At 27.8% G+C, this 18149-nt stretch overlaps 1 protein-coding gene and 1 long non-coding RNA gene across 2 annotated transcripts in view; one reads left to right on the top strand and one right to left on the bottom strand.

Annotated features, from left to right (window-relative positions):
• The window catches only part of LOC126897561 (MFS-type transporter SLC18B1-like), a 60003-nt gene that overhangs the window by 29739 nt on the left and 12115 nt on the right, over positions 1-18149 (top strand).
• LOC126897577 (uncharacterized) lies at positions 7034-12535 on the bottom strand. The gene is made up of 3 exons (XR_007702130.1): positions 12429-12535; positions 12241-12330; positions 7034-7260 (listed from the first exon to the last, which is right to left on the bottom strand). It is a non-coding gene; the product is annotated as an uncharacterized LOC126897577 (long non-coding RNA).

Here is an 18149-nt window from a genome sequence, read left to right as displayed (position 1 = left end):
TCATGTGCGAATGTGAAGCCTTGTCCACACTAAGATCAAACTACTTGAATAAACCATTTCCTGAAAAAGAGGATATTAAAACCCTAAAACCCAGGGAGATACTTAATTTCGCCAGAAAGACAGGACTCTAGACAGACACTAGAGGTGACTTTATGGTTGGTAATGTATTAACACTTTGGTGATAACACTTAGGTGGGTAAACCGAATCAAGACAATTCGGTATGAGGTGCGCACAATGGACCAACAGGTCTGAGTGCATGGGCATTATGTCCACCTCAATAATAACTAAAACTAAAACTAAAACTAGGGGGCGTTCAAAACTTAAAATATTGTAAAAAACATAGATCTTTTTCAACTGAACTTTTGAAAATGTTCCGGAAATACTGCGTCCTTTAAACATATATCAAATCAAAGGTTATGTTATATACTATCAAATGAAAAAAAAAAATTTGTCCCGACATCTTATCTTCTATGTGCAAATGGCTGTCGAAAATTTAAAAAAAAATGTAATGTTTGCGATAAAAATTACATTTTATCGGGATGTTTTTTGTACTTAAAACTGCCATAACTTTTTCAAAAATGAACAAATAAAAATAATATTTTTTTGTATTGAAACCTTAGATATTTCCCTTTCATTTGATATAATTTTTTTTGAAAATCTAACACTTATTCTGCTCACTGGGAGGATTTAAAATAGTAACTTTTTTACAAAAAATAACTTTTTCAACTTAATTTTTGAAAATGTTCCGGAAATACTGCGTCCTTTAAACATATATAAAATTAAAGCTTATTTTATGTACTACAAAATGAAAAAAAAAAATTTGTCCCGACGATCTATCTTCTATACGCAAATGGCTACCATATTGAAAAATATACTATTTTTGTATGATAATTATGGGTTTTGTATTTTATTTTAATAGAAGTTGATGTTGCTTTTGCAATTATCCATCAATTTTTTAAAATTAAACACTATCTACAGATTTGCATCGAAGCGTTTCTTATGATAGTGATTTTAATCACTGTCAGATTAAATCTATACTGAACCCAACTATGCATTGTCTCCACTATGCCGCGACCCCACTGTGCTACCGTTTTTTTTAAACTAAACTAATTGAATGTTATAATATTAATGTGCTTACAATGTTATAATAAGCACTAATAAGGAGAGGTAAAAAATATTTTACGTCTGAAAATTGGAATCGCTCTTCTTTCCCGTCCAAAAAAAAAATTTAAGGGCTCACACCAGTTATGTTATCTTTATGTACCTATTTTATCAAAAGTCGGATACATTTCGGGGATCTTTATTGTAATAATTATTCGTTAATAGACAGTAATCAATTATAACGCTATTTTATTATATTAATTAATATTTATTAATTAGTGATNCTATATTAATTAATATTAATATCGAGTAATCGATATTCTGAGCAATCAATTAATAGTCCTATTCGGAGTATTCGTCGTCGTAGTAACATCAAAATTTTTATAACCAGGTATTCGTAGTAATTGTTGTCGGAGTAAATGTATTCGGAGGATTTTTTTACAGTGTCGGAGTAAATGAATGTCGGGGCATCATCAGTTCGTGGCAATCTCCAGAACCCGTAATATTATAGTGTTAGGTTAAATTGGCTTATTAGTTTAAGTGTTATTTTTTTTAGCTTCGATGCGAAGCTGAGAAGGTATTGGTTTTACTAAGATGTGTTTTTTTTTTTGTGTCTGTTACCACTTTTTCTCAGCTCTCACCGAACCAATTTCTTTCAATGATACGTCAAAAGATCACAAATTGTATCTAGTCGAAGACATTACCCTCAAAAATTGAAAAAAATTCCCTCGTTCCCCGTAAATGGGGGAAACATCCGAAAAAAATACAAATTTAAAAATGGCTAATTTTCGGAATTTTTTCAAATTTTTTTACTAAAAACTGCCGTAACTTTTTTAAAAATAAACATATCAATATAATTATTTTTTTTATAGATGCATGATGTCATTACCTATCATTTACTATATATTTTTTTTATATCTGACCCTTTACCTGCCCACAGGGGGGGGATTTAAAATGACAACTTTTTTACAAAAAATTAATTTTTTCAACTTAATTTTTGAAAGTGTTCCGGAAGGTCTGACACTTTTATATATATCTTAAATTAAAGCTAATGTAATATATTGTATCATGAAAATAAAAAAAATTCGGACTTTATTTTATCTTCAGGGTGAAAATAGCTACCGAATGCTATTTTTGTGTGAAAATTTCGATTTTGTATTTTACATTTTTAACTTTATTATGCTATAACTTTTTGAAAAATGTATGGATCATTACAATTTTTTTATGAAAAGTAGTATTTATATAGATATTTCATTCGACATACTTTTTTTTTAAATCGGACCATTTCCCTTAATACAGGAGGGATTCAAAACATAAAAATGCATATAGAAAGTAGAACTTTTTCAACTTAACTATAGAAAGTGTTCCGGAAAGTCTGACACTTTTATATATATCTTAAAATAAAGCTAATAAAATATACTTTATAATGGTAAAAAAAAATTTCGGACTTAATTTATCTTCATGGTGAAAACAGACATTAAACTTAATAAAAAAAATACGATTTTTGTAAAAAAATTCTTTTTTATATTTTTAACTTTATAATGCTATAACTTTTTGAAAGATGTATGGATCAATATAATTCTTTTTTTTGTAGATGCNGAAGATGTATGGATTAATATAATTCTTTTTTTTGTAGATGCATGATGTCTTTACCTATCATTTGGTATATTTTTTTTATAAATCTGACTTTTTACCTGCCTACAGGGGGGGATTCAAAATGACAACTTTTTCACAAAAAATTGACTTTTTCTACTTAAATTTTGAAAGTGTTCCGGAAAGTCTGACACTTTTATATATATATTAAATTAAAGCTAATGTAATCTACNTTCAACTTTTTCACAAAAAATTTACTTTTTCTACTTAAATTTTGAAAGTGTTCCGGAAAGTCTGACACTTTTATATATATATTAAATTAAAGCTAATGTAATCTACTTTATTATGTAAAAAAAAAAATGTCGGACTTTATTTTGTCTTCACGGTGAAAATGGCTACCAAATACTATTATTGTGTGAAAATTCTCAATTTTATTTTTTACATTTTTAACTTTATAATGCTATAACTTATTGAAAAGTGTATTGATCAATATCATTATACTTGATCTATGTATGCCACGTCACCACTGTGCCGCGACCCCCCTGTGCTGGGTTTTTGTATTATTGAAAGAGAAAAACGTTATTCAAGTTTTATGTCAAAATACATATTCCATATTATTTTCTAAAGGTATACAGTTGTTTTCATTTTCATTTTATTTTCTTTTACATTGGCTGGTATATTATTACAATAAAACTGCGGGTATTGTATTACTACTATAAATTCATTTTATTCATATGGAGCATAAATAAATGTAAGTAGTATGGATTATCATATTTATTAATTATTTAATTCAGCAATAATAAAAAATTGGTTGTTGTTATTTGAATTATTTAGTTATATTTATTGAGTTAAACAATCCTATTTTGGATAAACAAAAAATATTTTTCATTTAACAAATTTTAAATTGATTAAGAAATTTTTGTTGATTAAAAATTGCCCCTATTTTAAACCGTACGGCCAAGTTCTGTTCCCCATTTATATTTGGGATTTTTTAGAACAGCCCAGGCGGCAAAACTATTAAAACCAGTTCTTTCAGCGATTTTAAAATACACAAAATCTGCGACACTATTCAAGATTCTTACTTTCTGGGACTTAGTTTTTTTTTTTTAATTTATTTGGATTTAGAATATTTTTTCTTTAAAACTAAATGACACTTAGGGATTTTCAAGTGAATTTTGTTTTGGTGAATCTTTTAATTTAATTTAATTTGTTCATTAGATAATAATGTTTTATTTTATCATGGAAATAAATGTCAATTAATATTTTAAAACAAAACATTTTTTATATATATATATATATATATATATATATATAATAAAACCGAATCAACTCTAATTTTCTCAATTAATGGTAAATATTTATTATATGACTAAAGTGTATTGCAACTCTATACTTATTGGGTAGCTAGTTTTAAGGTTTAATGTCTTTTTTGTAACGAACATCGCGCCGGCAGACAGAGTAAAGGTTGCAATTAAAGATTTTTAAAGTTAGGTGTATTAAGTTAGAATATATTTGTAAGCCTATGTGTATTGGGTAGCTAGTCTTTTAAGGTTTAATGTCTTTGTTTTAACGAACATCGCGCCGGCAGACAGCACAGAGAAACTTACGAATATATGTTTTAGTGTTTAATTTTTGTCTTGGTGATTATTGTGCCGCATCCTTTCAAGGTGCTTTATTTTAGCACCGGGACACATTGGGCCACCACAATTCCGCCTTGACAAATCTTTTACATAGATATAAATATTTCTGAATCTTGTTTTGGCCAGGCCAGAGGAAAATTTAAGAAATATTGGTGTCGATCTCTCAATAAAATATAANAAGAATTATTGGTATCGATCTCTCAAACAATATATTCATTCTACAAAGTCAACTAAGGATACGTTATTTGATTATAATTATAAAAATAATATAGAGAGTATAGAATCTCCTGCATATAATAATGCAGTCATAGATTTTATGTAACGGTTTCGCATTATTTATAATTAAACGCTTTATTCTCAAACGGTCATATTTACTGTCGAGCTCAAAGTGTACAACGTGTGAAATACAGTGTGAACTCATAATCAACATTAGATTGTCTAAAATAAGCATTACATTGCGTGGGATACAAGGTAAGTACAAATTTAAATTTCCGCTTTCAAATTATAAATACTCTATTGCGTAATAAACCATTAAGATAGGTAATAAAGTTTTGTAGGATAATTGACTTCATTTATTCAATATTGTTCAGCCCCGAGATCGGTTCATTATTTTTGTCACAACGTTTGTGTACATTTTTATTTATTTGATCATTACCCTCATGTATTTAAGCTACGTTTATTCACCCCTCTAAATTCTTCTTTATTCATATCATTATATTCTTTGCACCCTTACATATCTTGCCACATTTAAACATGTGTTACTCCGCCATTTATTATCTTATTTAAAAATTTTTATTATTATTCGGTCATACATACGCTATATTATATCTTTAGTCTGACTAAGAATCAACCCTTAGATTTTCTTTTGGTACAATATAAGCATTCACACCTCCAATATTAAAATCCACATCACCACCATTTTTATCCTCCATTATTTATTTCACTCAAACTTATATCATACCATTCGTTCTCCATACCTACCGCCTTTTTCTTCACGCTCCTTCACAACCATCTTATTCTCATTCTACAAATTTACTTTTCACCATTAAATTTTAATTTCCGCTTTTAATTTTTATTCTTTTTCTTTTTGGTTTATTACAAATCAAAGCAGTTGAAAAATTATTCTAACATAAAAAGAATAAAGAAAAAATTCAAAGATTTCCTTGCCCTTCGCGGGTTGGAACCTTATACCCAAGCGCGTTAAACACAAGAACCCCCCTGTATAATGGGAAATGGTCCGATTTAAAAAAAAAAAAGAATGTCGAATGAAAGAAGTATATATAAAGTATTTATCATTCAATAACAGAAATGATTCATGCATTTTTTAAAAAGTTATAGTAACATAATGTTAAAAAATGTAAAATATAATATCAAACATTTTTTCACAAAAATAGCATATTTTTTCATACGTTAGTCATTTTCACCATTAAACAAGTCAAGAGGTCAAATTTATTTTTTTCAAAATAATGTATATTACTTAAGCTTTAATATAAGGTATATATAACAGTTTCAGTCTTTTCAGAACATTTTCAAAAATTAAGTTGAAAAAGTTAATTTTTTGTGAAAAAGTTACCATTTTGAAACCATTCCTGTGGGCTGGTAAAGAGTCATATGTCCACAAAAACATATAAAATGATAGATAAAAACTTTAGATATCTATAAAAAAAAATTATATAGATTTGGTCGTTTTTAAAAAATTTATGGCAATTCTAAGTAAAAAAAATTGAAAAAAATTCGAAAATTATCGATTTTTAAATTTGTAATTTTTTGTGGGATTTCCCTTTTACGGGAAACGAAGGAATTTTCTTTGAACTTTCGAGAGTAATGTCTTCGACTAGATACAATTTGGGATCTTTTGATGTATTGTTCATCAAAATCGGTCCAGCAAAAGCTGAGATTGAGCGTTCATAGACACAAAAATAAATAAATAAATAATAAAAAAAAACCCAGCACAGTGGGGTCGCGGCATAGTGGGGATGTTGCATAGTTAGGACCAGTATAGATTTAATCTGACAGTGATTAAAATCACTATCATAAGAACGCTTCGATGCAAATTTGTAGATAGTGTTTAATTTAAAAAAATTGATGGACAAAAGCAACATCAACTTCTATTTCCTTAATTATACCCATATTAGTATTTCTTTTAATTATATATTATATAATTTTTAAAATTAATTGTTTTCAAACTATTATTTTAGCTTATAATTTTACTTTTTAGCTTCGATGCGAAGCTGTTGAGGTATTGATTTTACTACAATGTGTTTATTACGAATTTTTTCTCAGCTCTTACCGAAACAATTTCTTTCGACGATACGTCAAGAGATCAGAAATCGTATCGCTAGTCGAAGACATTGCCCTCGAAAATTGAAAAAAATTATCTAGTCCTCCGCAAATGGGGGGAATCCCGGAAAAAATTACAATTTTGAAAATCGAATAATTTTTATAAATTTTTATTACCTTAAATTGCCATAACTTTTTGGCAATTTTTTTAAATATTGTAATTATTTTATTTATTTTTTTTATCTTAAATTATAGCTATGTAATATACTATAATTAAAAAAAAGAAAAATGTTGTTTCCACGACTTATCTTTGCTATAAAAATGGACAACGTAGTTAAAGAAAAAAGTAGGACTTTTGTGAAACGTTCTTGATTTCATATTTTTAACTTCATATTGCTATGCCGGTTCACACTTGAGTAACAAAACGATTAATAGAAGCGTCGAACCTATCTCTGTATATATCTGGAAATTTCTTAAAAGGATCAATCCCGACATAGCCTTCCGTCTGAATTGGCAAAAATATATGACACTCTCCATTTCTGCATCTGGGTAATTCTTTATCTGAAATTGTATTGTACGTTCTTCTGATCATACTGATAAGCCTGCATTTCTTAATATCATTATTATCACATATTTTCACCGAACCTTAAATAAAATACATGTATTATGTTTTGTAGCTTGGACGTAAATGTGAGAAGGTATTAATTTTACTACGATGTGTGAATTTTTTATTATCATTATCATTAATATTTTTTTTTTTTAATAAAATAGAATAGTTACAGTTACAGAATGAAGTTAATTTTTTGGATATGTCGATTTCGACTGGTTACTAACAGATAATTCAGACAAAACGAGTGAATCTAATTAAATCAGTTAACGATTTTGATATGGAATTTTCGTTAGTAATGTTATTTTGCGAGAGATGGTTCACCGCGCCCAAAAGAGAAATTATATTGTAAGTACATTTTTGAACACTGTGTGGACTTTACAAGAGAGTAAACTAATTAAAAAAAAACACAGCACAGTGGGGTCATGGCATAGTTGGGTCCAGTATAGATGATATCTGACAGTGATTAAAATCACTATCATAAAAAACGCTTCGATGCAAATCTGTAGATAGTGTTTAATTTAAAAAAAAAAAATTGTTAAAATAACATATTTATGAATACGGTAGTCATTTGCGCATAAAAGATAGGTCGTCGGGACAAATGTTTTTGTTTTTATTTTATAGTACATAAAATATGCTTTAATTTGATATATGTTTGAAGGACGCAGTATTTCCAGAACATTTTCAAAAATTAAGTTAAAAAAGTTAATTTTTGTAAAAAAGTTGCTATTTTAAATCCCCCCCAATGAGCAGGGTTAAGTGATAGATTTTCAAAAAAATGATATCAAATTAAAGGTAAATATCTAAGGTTTTAGTATAAAAAAAATTATGTGTATTTGTTCATTTTTCAAAAAGTTATGGAAATTTTAAGAAAAAAAAAGTAAAAAAAATGACAATATTTACCGATTTTTAATTTGTAATTTTTTTGGATATTTCCCCCATTTTCGGGGAACGAGGGAATTTTTTTTCAATTTTTAAGGGTAATGTCTCCAACTAGATACAATTTGTGATCTTTTGACGTATTTTTGAAAAAAATCGGTCCAGTGAGAGTTGAGAAAAAGTGGCAACAGACATAAAAAAAAAAAAAACACATTATAGTAAAATTAATACCTTCTCAGCTTTGCATCGAAGCTAAAAGATAAAATTAAAAAAAATTCAATTTTTTATAGATATAATGGTGATAAATATTGCAAACAAAATATTCGAAAATTTAGATAGAAAATAATAAATTTCGTTAGAACCTAAGGATTTACAGTAAACATAGTGTTCCCGATCTTCAGGAAAATTGGATGGCCATGTTTAAATATAGGCTAGATAAAATACAAAAGACGTCAACTTTGAACAAATAATAAAAGAATGGCCTAGCTCTGTTATTCCAATGGGTCACTACAAACTTGCAAGGTGTTGGGTAGAGTGTGGCGCTCGTGTATGACCGGTTCGAACGTGTTCATGCTTACGTCCAGCCGTCGTTACTTCCTCAGCGAGTGACACAACCTTTTTTGTACGTAAACAGTACACTTGTCTCGCGCTTATAGCAATCGACAGCCGTACAATTAGTAATTGCTCACTTTGTAGTCTTTACTGATTTTGTTCAGTATTAGTTTCCGGTTAATAACTTTGCCACTGTCCAATTTTTTTTAAGCCGACATCATATAAGTCATTAAATTATTATCATTTTGTAATTGTATTACAGTCAACTCGCGATAAAACGAAGCTCGTTATAACGAAAATCTTGATATAACAAATAAAACTGTCGGTCCCTTGAAAATCTCGTGATATAACGAAAAATTACATGTATTTTAGTCCCCTCGATATAACGAAGTTTTTTTGACCAACGCTCTCGCTATGTAACGAATTATCATATAATAATGTCGTCGAAATAGCTTGCTATTACAGTGTTTGTTTCGGCGTTTATCACGCGATAAGATAAATGACTCTACAACGTTATTGTAACCTTTACGTTATCGTTTTAATTTAGTTTGATTGTTGCGTCAAAAGCGATCACATGAAATTCCGCTCGTCGCGTTTATAAGCATGAGTTTATAAACGTAAGTGTTTGTTAATTTCTGACAAGAAAAGAATAATTGAATCAGTCGAAAGTAGCAAGAAGAAAAAAGATGTAGCGGATAGTTTTCAAATCCCTTCTTCATCACTTTCTACAATTTTGAAACAGAAAGAAGCGATTTTTAATAAAACTGACGCAGAAGTTAGCCGAAGAAAGAACCGACCAAGCAAGTTTCCCCGTTTAGAACAGTGTTTGTTCACTTTGTTCAATCAAGTTAGGCAGCAAAACATTCCAGTGAGTGGTATATTAATCAAGGAAAAAGCCAAAAGTTTTGCTGAAATATTAGATATCTCAGATTTTACTGCTAGTGATGGCTGGTTATCTAATTTTAAAAAGCGTCATAACTTGGTGTTCAGAAAAATTTGTGGAGAAAGTGCAAGCGTCGATAATGGTATCTGTGAAAATTGGAAGGTGAAACTTCAATACTTGTTATGTTAATACGATCCGAAAAATGTGTTCAATGCTGACGAGACAGGACTATTTTTTAAATGTTTACCAGACCGAACACTAACGTATAAAAATGAAAAGTGCCATGGAGGGAAACTGAGTAAGGAGCGAGTTACATTACTTTTTGCGGTAAATATGGATGATTCGGAGAAGTTGAAGCCCTTATTTATAGGTAAATCCGCTAAACCTAGATGCTTTAAAAACGTTAAATCTTTGCCGGTGATGTATAGAAACAACAGAAAATTGTGGATGACTACCTATCTTTGGAACGATTGGCTTGAAACCCTCAACAATGACATGCAAAAACAACGCAGAAAAATTATCATATTCGTTGATAATTGCACTGCCCATAGCAATCTCTCTACTCTCTCAAACGTGCGAATTGAATTCTTTCCGGCAAACACGACTTCAAAACTCCAACCTCTTGATCAAAGGATAATTAAAAACTTTAAAGTTTTATATAGAGAGGAAATTGTTTCTAAATTTTTGGACTGCTTGGAAAATAACGATTTTCCGAAAATAACTATTTTGACTGCTATAATGATTAACTATAAAGCTTGGAACAAGCAATGATGAAGAAGAATTGTCCGAAGAGCCCCCTGTCACCTCGAAGGAAGCCAAAGCAGGTCTCCGTGCCGTTTTAAAATATTTACAAAATCACAACATAGACGATAGTATATTTATTCACATTTTAAAATTAGATAATACAATTGATCAAATAAGCGCAAGTGGCTATATACAAAAAANTTAGATAATAAAATTGATCAAATAAGCGCAAGTGGCTATATACAAAAAAAAATAACCGATTTTTAAAAAAAAATATATATGTATGTATATATGTATCATAATTTATTTAAAATAAATTTTTGAAAATCTTGTTATTATGAACTTTTGATATACCGAACTTTTTCCTCGGTCCCTTGAAATTCGTTATATCGCGAGTTGACTGTATTCTTTTCGTATGTAAGTTTTCCTCCCTTTCCCTTTACTTTTAAGAATTTCATTTGCAAAACAGTAAATATATTTCTTATTTTATATATACATAAACAGGTGTACCTATTTACTTATCCCCTTTTTATTTTCCTTTATTTTTCGTTTTGTTTGCTACAAAATAAACAACGCTACCGCACAGTGACAGGCCATTCCCATTTAATATTAAGGGGCTGCTTGTCACACTAGCTATTGTACTTTTTACAAAAAATTGTTCATGTTATATTATCTTTGAATAAATGTTTTTAAGACATAAATAACATTTTTTTTTTAAATTGGCATAGGTTTTAATGTGTTGTACCCTAACCATTGTAACAATTGTAACTTTCAAAAAGAAAACGAGGGAAAATTAGACCCAGCTTCAAAAATAAAGCCTAACTATTATGTATAAGATTGATGCAATATGTATAAGATAAAGGAGACTCAAAAATTTGTTCAACATTATATTAAAACCAAAAAATTAACGATCAGAAATTAATAAAAAGTTCACAATTAAACAAAAAAGAACACAATTAAAAATGTGTCCATCTGCCAATTCATAGGGTATAACTATTTAAGAATTCGTATAATACAAATAATTTATTTTTATTTTAGATGCAAAATAAGCAAACTATTTTCTTTTTATTGTCCTTAATATTAATTCCAACAGGAAAAATATTAATATGAAAAATGATCAAGAAAATAAAAGTATAGTGAAGTACACAATAATGTACTTTCAACACTCATCTAGTATTTCTACAAAAAATAACTAAGTTTGAACCTTCCAATACAACTTTTTATATACGACCCTATAGGCAACATTCGACTAAATCAATAGAAAAAATTAACAATTATAACAAATTATTTTGTTCCGATATAAAACAAAATATAAACTTTTTTCTGCGGTAAGCAATTGATGTGTGCTTCAAAACTATTCGGTTTTATTTCGGATTTGTTCAATTTAGAATAGCCTTTGGAATCTGATAAAGTGTATTGTAATTTATCCAAAAGTATTTTTATACTATACAACAAGATTGCGACTGTACTTAGCTATTTTTTTTATCAATGTTTCGTGATAATTAGAGCACAGAATTATTTGCATTTATAATTTTTGTTCACTTATTCCGAACACATCATCATCATCACCCGTACAAATTTTTATTAATCGACCGACACGTATTTTTTTGTCAATGTTATAGTTTTTGGGAGATAATCTCTCTTAAAACGAAAAATATTTCTACGCTACTATTATAATCTTACGACAAAGACGCATAAACTTGAGGGACCCTATAGAGTAACTTCCACTACCAAATTTATAAATGCATATGATTTAACACTCAAATAATAATAAATATGGTCGCCTCAGTCAAAAACACTATTTAGGTTTTTAATTATGCTTCTCCAATTTAATATGTACGAAAACCTTTAAGTGAATTTTGAAAGACGAAAATTAAATTAAATACTATCAATTGAAAAGAATATTTGTTGTTAGAATTTGACAGACATTAATTTCAAACAAAATTAAGCAATAACTCACTATTATTATAATGGTGTTGCAATTCTTTTTTCATAACAGGTTTCAAAAGTTCTCTTCTTTCATACGTTGCTCTATTATAATCTATGTCATCTATGTTATCGTAAAACGATTTATTAATTAAATAAAGATTGTATGTTATACTCGGAGCTGATTAAAACTAATAAATGAATATTAACAAAATTAATCACCAGGTATGCTCTCTTCATTGGGTATATGAATTCCTGAAAAAAAAATGTATTTTAGACTTATTATAAAACACTATTATATTGATAGTCGAGTTTCTTTTCCGTCAAAATGTGATTGCACAGCATTAAAAAATATTGGTTTTTCAAAAAAGCATGTCGGTAGCGAGACAGATGTTTTACGAATTATCAATAAAAATTCCCAAATAATTTGTCCGGTTTTTGATATTTATTTGAAAATACAGTGATATGATATAATAATATCACTATATACAGAGTGACCCACCACTCACTGACAACTTAAATAACTTTTGATCCAGTTAATATTTTTAGCTGATTTTTTTTTAAATAATAGTTATACGTTAGGTCTATAGCTATATCTCAATAATTAAATATTTTACATTTTATTAAAAATATTAATTATTTTTAAATTTTACATAAAATGTAAAAAAAAAATCTAAGATAGCTATTTTGTAGAATAGAATTTAAGAAAAATTTTAATTAAAAAATATCTTATTAATATTTAGTAGTAAATATTCTGTAGCATTTTAAAGTTTGTGAAAATTTGAATTTTCATGAATTATTTTACGGTATTAAACATTGAAATACGTAATGAGAAAAGGAAAGATGAAAACACTATTTTTTCGTGATTTCTATAATTTACAACCTTGGCATTAATACCATGATAAGAAATTTGATAAGGCAATTATTACTTATCACTCTCATTCAAAGTATGTCATTTTCATGGAAAAAGTTACACACCTCCAAATTGTAGTAATCATGAAAAAATAGTGTTTTCCTCTGTCCTTTTCTCATTTAGTGTGTAGGTAACTTAATCTTAATTATGTGTTGTGCAATAGCAAGCGGTCTTCCGTTGCCGAAAAAAATTAGAAAAATGGTACCAGGAATTTATAAGATAAATCTAACTTTTAGGTCGGATTTTTCAATATTGGTATATGAAGTTAGATGACAATTTTGATAGGTACCAGGAATTCAAAAGTTGATATTTTTGTTAATTATGGCAAATGGCTTACGATTTTTGATATAGAGCCGATAACTATATCGGCGCTGTTTTTAAATAAGTCATATCTTACCAAACACGATATTAATCGTTGTTTGATTAGTTAGTAGTGTGACATAGACCGTAAATACATAATTATGTTGTGTCATAATTACTTTTTGATTACTATTTATATGTAAAATAACAATAAAAACAATTTTTGTATTAACTTTTTAGTTCGACAAAAATAAAATATCACTTCTTATCAGTTCATAAAAAAAAAGAATCTGAGAAGGTATTAATTTTACTATGATGTTTTTTTTTTTTTTTATGTCTGTTGCCATTTTTTCTTAGCTGACCAGTATAGATGATATCTGACAGTGATTAAAATCACTATCATAAAAAACGCTTCGATGCAAATCTGTAGATAGTGTTTAATTAAAAAAAAAAAAGTTATAGCGTTTTTAAGTTGAAAATTTAAAATCCAAAATCGAAAATTTTAACAAAAAATAGTGTTTTTTTAACTACGGCAGCCGTTTAAATGTAGAAGATAAAGTGTCGGGGCAAATTTTTTTTTTCATTTTATAGTACATAAAAAAAACTTTAATTTGATATATGTTTAAAGGACGCAGTATTTCCTTAATATTGATTTGTTGATTTTTGATAAAGCTATGAAAGTTTTAAGAAAAAAAAGTGAAAAAAATGACAAAATTTACTGATTTTTGAATTTGTAATTTTTTTGGAGGTTTCCCCCATATACGGGGAACAAAGGAAATTTTTTCAATTTTTAAGGGTAATGTCTCCAACTAGATACGATTTATGATCTTTTGACGTATTTTTGAAAGAAATCGGTCCAGTGAGAGCTGAGAAAAAATGGCAACAGACATAAAAAAAAAAAAGAAACTCATCATAGTAAAATTAATACCTTCTTAGCTTCGCATCGAAGCTAAAATAAATATAGTCTATTTTTTAACAACTAAATATGTAAAAAAACAACTTTTTCACATATTTTCTTAAAAATCTTCTGCATTTAATCTTCTTTATTTTAAAATAGTATTTTTTTGGAGATATTTTCCATTTACTGTAAATGTTTTCAATTTTTAATGACAATATCTTCAACTAGATACGATTTATGATCTTTTGACATATCAATGAAAAAAGATCTGATGAGAGATAAAAAAAAGTGGCAACAGACAAAAAAAAACACATCAGTAAAACTAATGCCTTCTTAGATTTGCATCGAACCTAAAAGAATACTAAATAAAACATAATTGTTATAGTGTACGATAATGTAACAAAAACAATCGGAAATGAAATTTCACTTCATAAGATTTTATAGGCACTTATAACATTATATAACATTATATTATTTTTTAATTAAATTATTCAATTACTATAAAAATTAAAAAAAGTTAGGGCTTAATTGCATTTTACTATCACAAATTTTAAATATGTTATTAATCAAATTGTTTAACGTCAAAATATTACAAATCGTATCTAGTCGAAGACATTACCCTCAAAAATTAAAAAAAATCCCTCGTTCCCCGTAAATGGAGGAAACCTCAAATAAAATTACAAATTTAAGAATCGCTAATATTCGAAATTTTTTCAATTTTTAGCTTCGATGCGAAGCGGAGAAGGTATTAATTTTACCATGATGTGTTTATTTTTTTTTTTTGTGTCTGTCACTACTTTTTCTCAGCTCTCACTGGACCGATTTCTTTTAACAATACGTCAAAAGATCACAAATTGTATCTAGTTGAAGACATTACCATTAAAAATTTAAAAATTTTCCCTCGTTCCCCGCAAATGGGGGAAATATCCAAAAAAATTACAAATTTAAAAATCGACAAATTTTGTCATTTTTTTCACTTTTTTTTCTTAAAACTTCCATAACTTTTTCAAAAATCAACAAATCAACATAATTTTTTTTTATACTAAAACCTTAGATATTTAGCTTTCATTTGATATCATTTTTTTGAAAATTTATCACTTAACCTGCTAATTGGGGGGGGAGTTGAAATAGCAACTTTTTTACAAAAATTAATTTTTTCAACTTAATTTTTGAAAATGTTCCGGAAATACTGCGTCCTTCAGACATATATGAAATTAAAGCTTTTTTTATGTACTATAAAATGAAAAAAAAAATTTGTCCCGACGACCTATCATCTATGCGCAAATGGCTACCATATTCTATTTATATATATAATATGCTATTTTAACAAATTTTTTTTTTAAATTAAACACTATCTACAGATTTGCATCGAAGCGTTTTTTATGATAGTGATTTTAATCACTGTCAGATTTCATCTATACTGGACCCAACTATGCCACGACTCCACTGTGCCGCCACCCCACTGTGCTGGATTTTTTTTTCTTAAAATTGCTATAACTTTTTTAAAAATAACTTAATCAATATAATTTTTTTTTTATATCTGACCTTTTACCTGCCCACAGAGGGGGATATAAAATGACAACATTTTCACAAAAAATTAATTTTTTCATCTTGACTTGTGGAAAGTGTTTTGGGAAGTCTGACACTTTTATATATATCTTAAATTAAAGCTAATGTAATATACTTTATTATGAAAAAAAAAAATTTCGGACTTTATTTTATCTTCATGGTGAAAATGGCTACCAAATAATATTTTTGTGTGATCATTTTCGATTTTATTTTTTAGATTTTTAACTTTATAATGATATAACTTATTGAAAAGTGTGTGGATCAACATAATTTTTTAATGAGAAATAATATTTTTTAATAATCCCTTTTTCATTCGACATACTTTATCTTAATCAGGATATTATTAAGGAACTAGCAGCTTATGTAGCTTTTGGAATAATCCACCAATTTTTTAAATTTAAACAGTATCTAAAGATTTGCATCGAAGCGTTTTTTTTTTATAGTGATTTTATCACTGTCAGATATCATTATACTTGATCCAACTATGCCACGTCACCACTATGCCGCGACCCCCCTGAGCTGGGTTTTTTTTTTTTTTTATGATAACGTTTTATCAAATAAATTTTGCATAATGGTTAAAAAAAATGATCATTGAATTTTTAGAAATATTTGACAAAACTTTTAAAATATAAAAATACTACAATATAACGCACAAATATTTGGGAAAGAATATTCCATATGCTATAACTAAGATAATTTTCTGATGGAATAGTTTGATTAAATGTTTATATTCAAAATAAATTTAAGGTGTTAGAAAGTTTAATTTGCGATTAAAAAATATTTTGAAAATTTAATATAAGAAAATTACAAATATGTATAATATATTGCATTTTATAAGTCAGAGAAATATGTATGTTTTTATATGAAAAAATTATAATCGTGAAATATATGAAACTAAAATATACAAATAATAATTTTTAAACATAATTGTTATTTTAAAAGAAATTTAGTGTAGAGTTAAGAACATTATCTTGTATAAATTATTTTACAAAAGTTTCTTTAGGAAAAAAGTGATTTCATTTTTAATTAGTATAATTAGTAAAAAAAAAATCAATTTCATTAGATTTCTTATTAATATGTTTTTGTATGAACCATTACGATGATTAAGTGGAATTTTTTGACAATATTTTTATAAATATTATAATCATCTGTAGTAATACAAAAAAAATAAATAAGCAAAAACGGTGTATGGGGNTCTTTTGAAATATAGAGAGCTACGAAGAACACATTTGAGTTCTGATCTCCCATATAGTTGGTAAATTTCTAGTAATTGGTTAATTTCATTTTTCATTATTATTACGGATCATACTAACAAATGTTGACTTTTGTTAAAACCAGGGACATGTTTGATGGATTACTCTCTCGAGGTAAAAGAAGTAGATAAGTATAGTTTTAGTAATTAATTCGAAAATAGTCGTTTTGATTTATTTAAAAATAGTATTGGTGATCAATTCTTGGCTACCATTGCTGGTACAATATTTGCGTAATACTAGCTTAACAAAACCGCCAGTACTAATCGGTTGGTACAGAAATGGGTTACCATCAGACATATGGCAGTATTGTTCCAGTACTAGTAACCGCTACTGCGCCAAAACTACCAGCAATAGCGTATAATACTGCACCTGTTGTTAATTTCTGATTGGGATTATCAAGACATTACATAAGCCACCGCATGAAGCAATCTAATAATACATCACGTTAGTAGTAGCTGTTTTCTTCGTTTATTGGAAGTCCAGATTAAGATTGACATTATTCTAAACAATATTCTAAAAAAGTAAGATCACTATGATCTTACTTTTTACGATTTAATAACTATTATTAAATCGTATTGTAAATTTAAAAAATATAATTTTTACAAACTTTAATTTAGTTATAGTTTTATAGTCAGCAACTAAAGTTGAAGTTGGAACAAAAAAAAAACTTGATCTTGAATACAGATTATGTTTAAACAAACAAATATTGCTCATTAGAAAAGAAAGTGTAAATATTTTATTTAATGCTCTAACATAATGAATAATTTTATATTGTAGTTCAATTCTTAANTGAAAACAGTCTTTTTGATTTATTTAAAAATAGTATTGGTGATCAATTCTTGGCTGCCATAGCTGGTACATTATTGGCGTATTAATGGCTTAACGAAGTCGCCAGTACTGATCGGTTGGTACAGAAATGGGTTACCATCTCAGACATATGGCAGTATTGTTCCAGTACTAGTAACCGCTACTGCGCCAAAACTACCAGCAATAGCGTATAATACTGCACC

This window comes from Daktulosphaira vitifoliae, unplaced genomic scaffold (assembly GCF_025091365.1).
Source record: "Daktulosphaira vitifoliae isolate Bord-2020 unplaced genomic scaffold, ASM2509136v1 Scaffold_2, whole genome shotgun sequence".
Taxonomy (NCBI): Eukaryota; Metazoa; Arthropoda; class Insecta; order Hemiptera; family Phylloxeridae; genus Daktulosphaira; species Daktulosphaira vitifoliae.
This window is presented reverse-complemented; position numbering and strand designations above follow the sequence as displayed.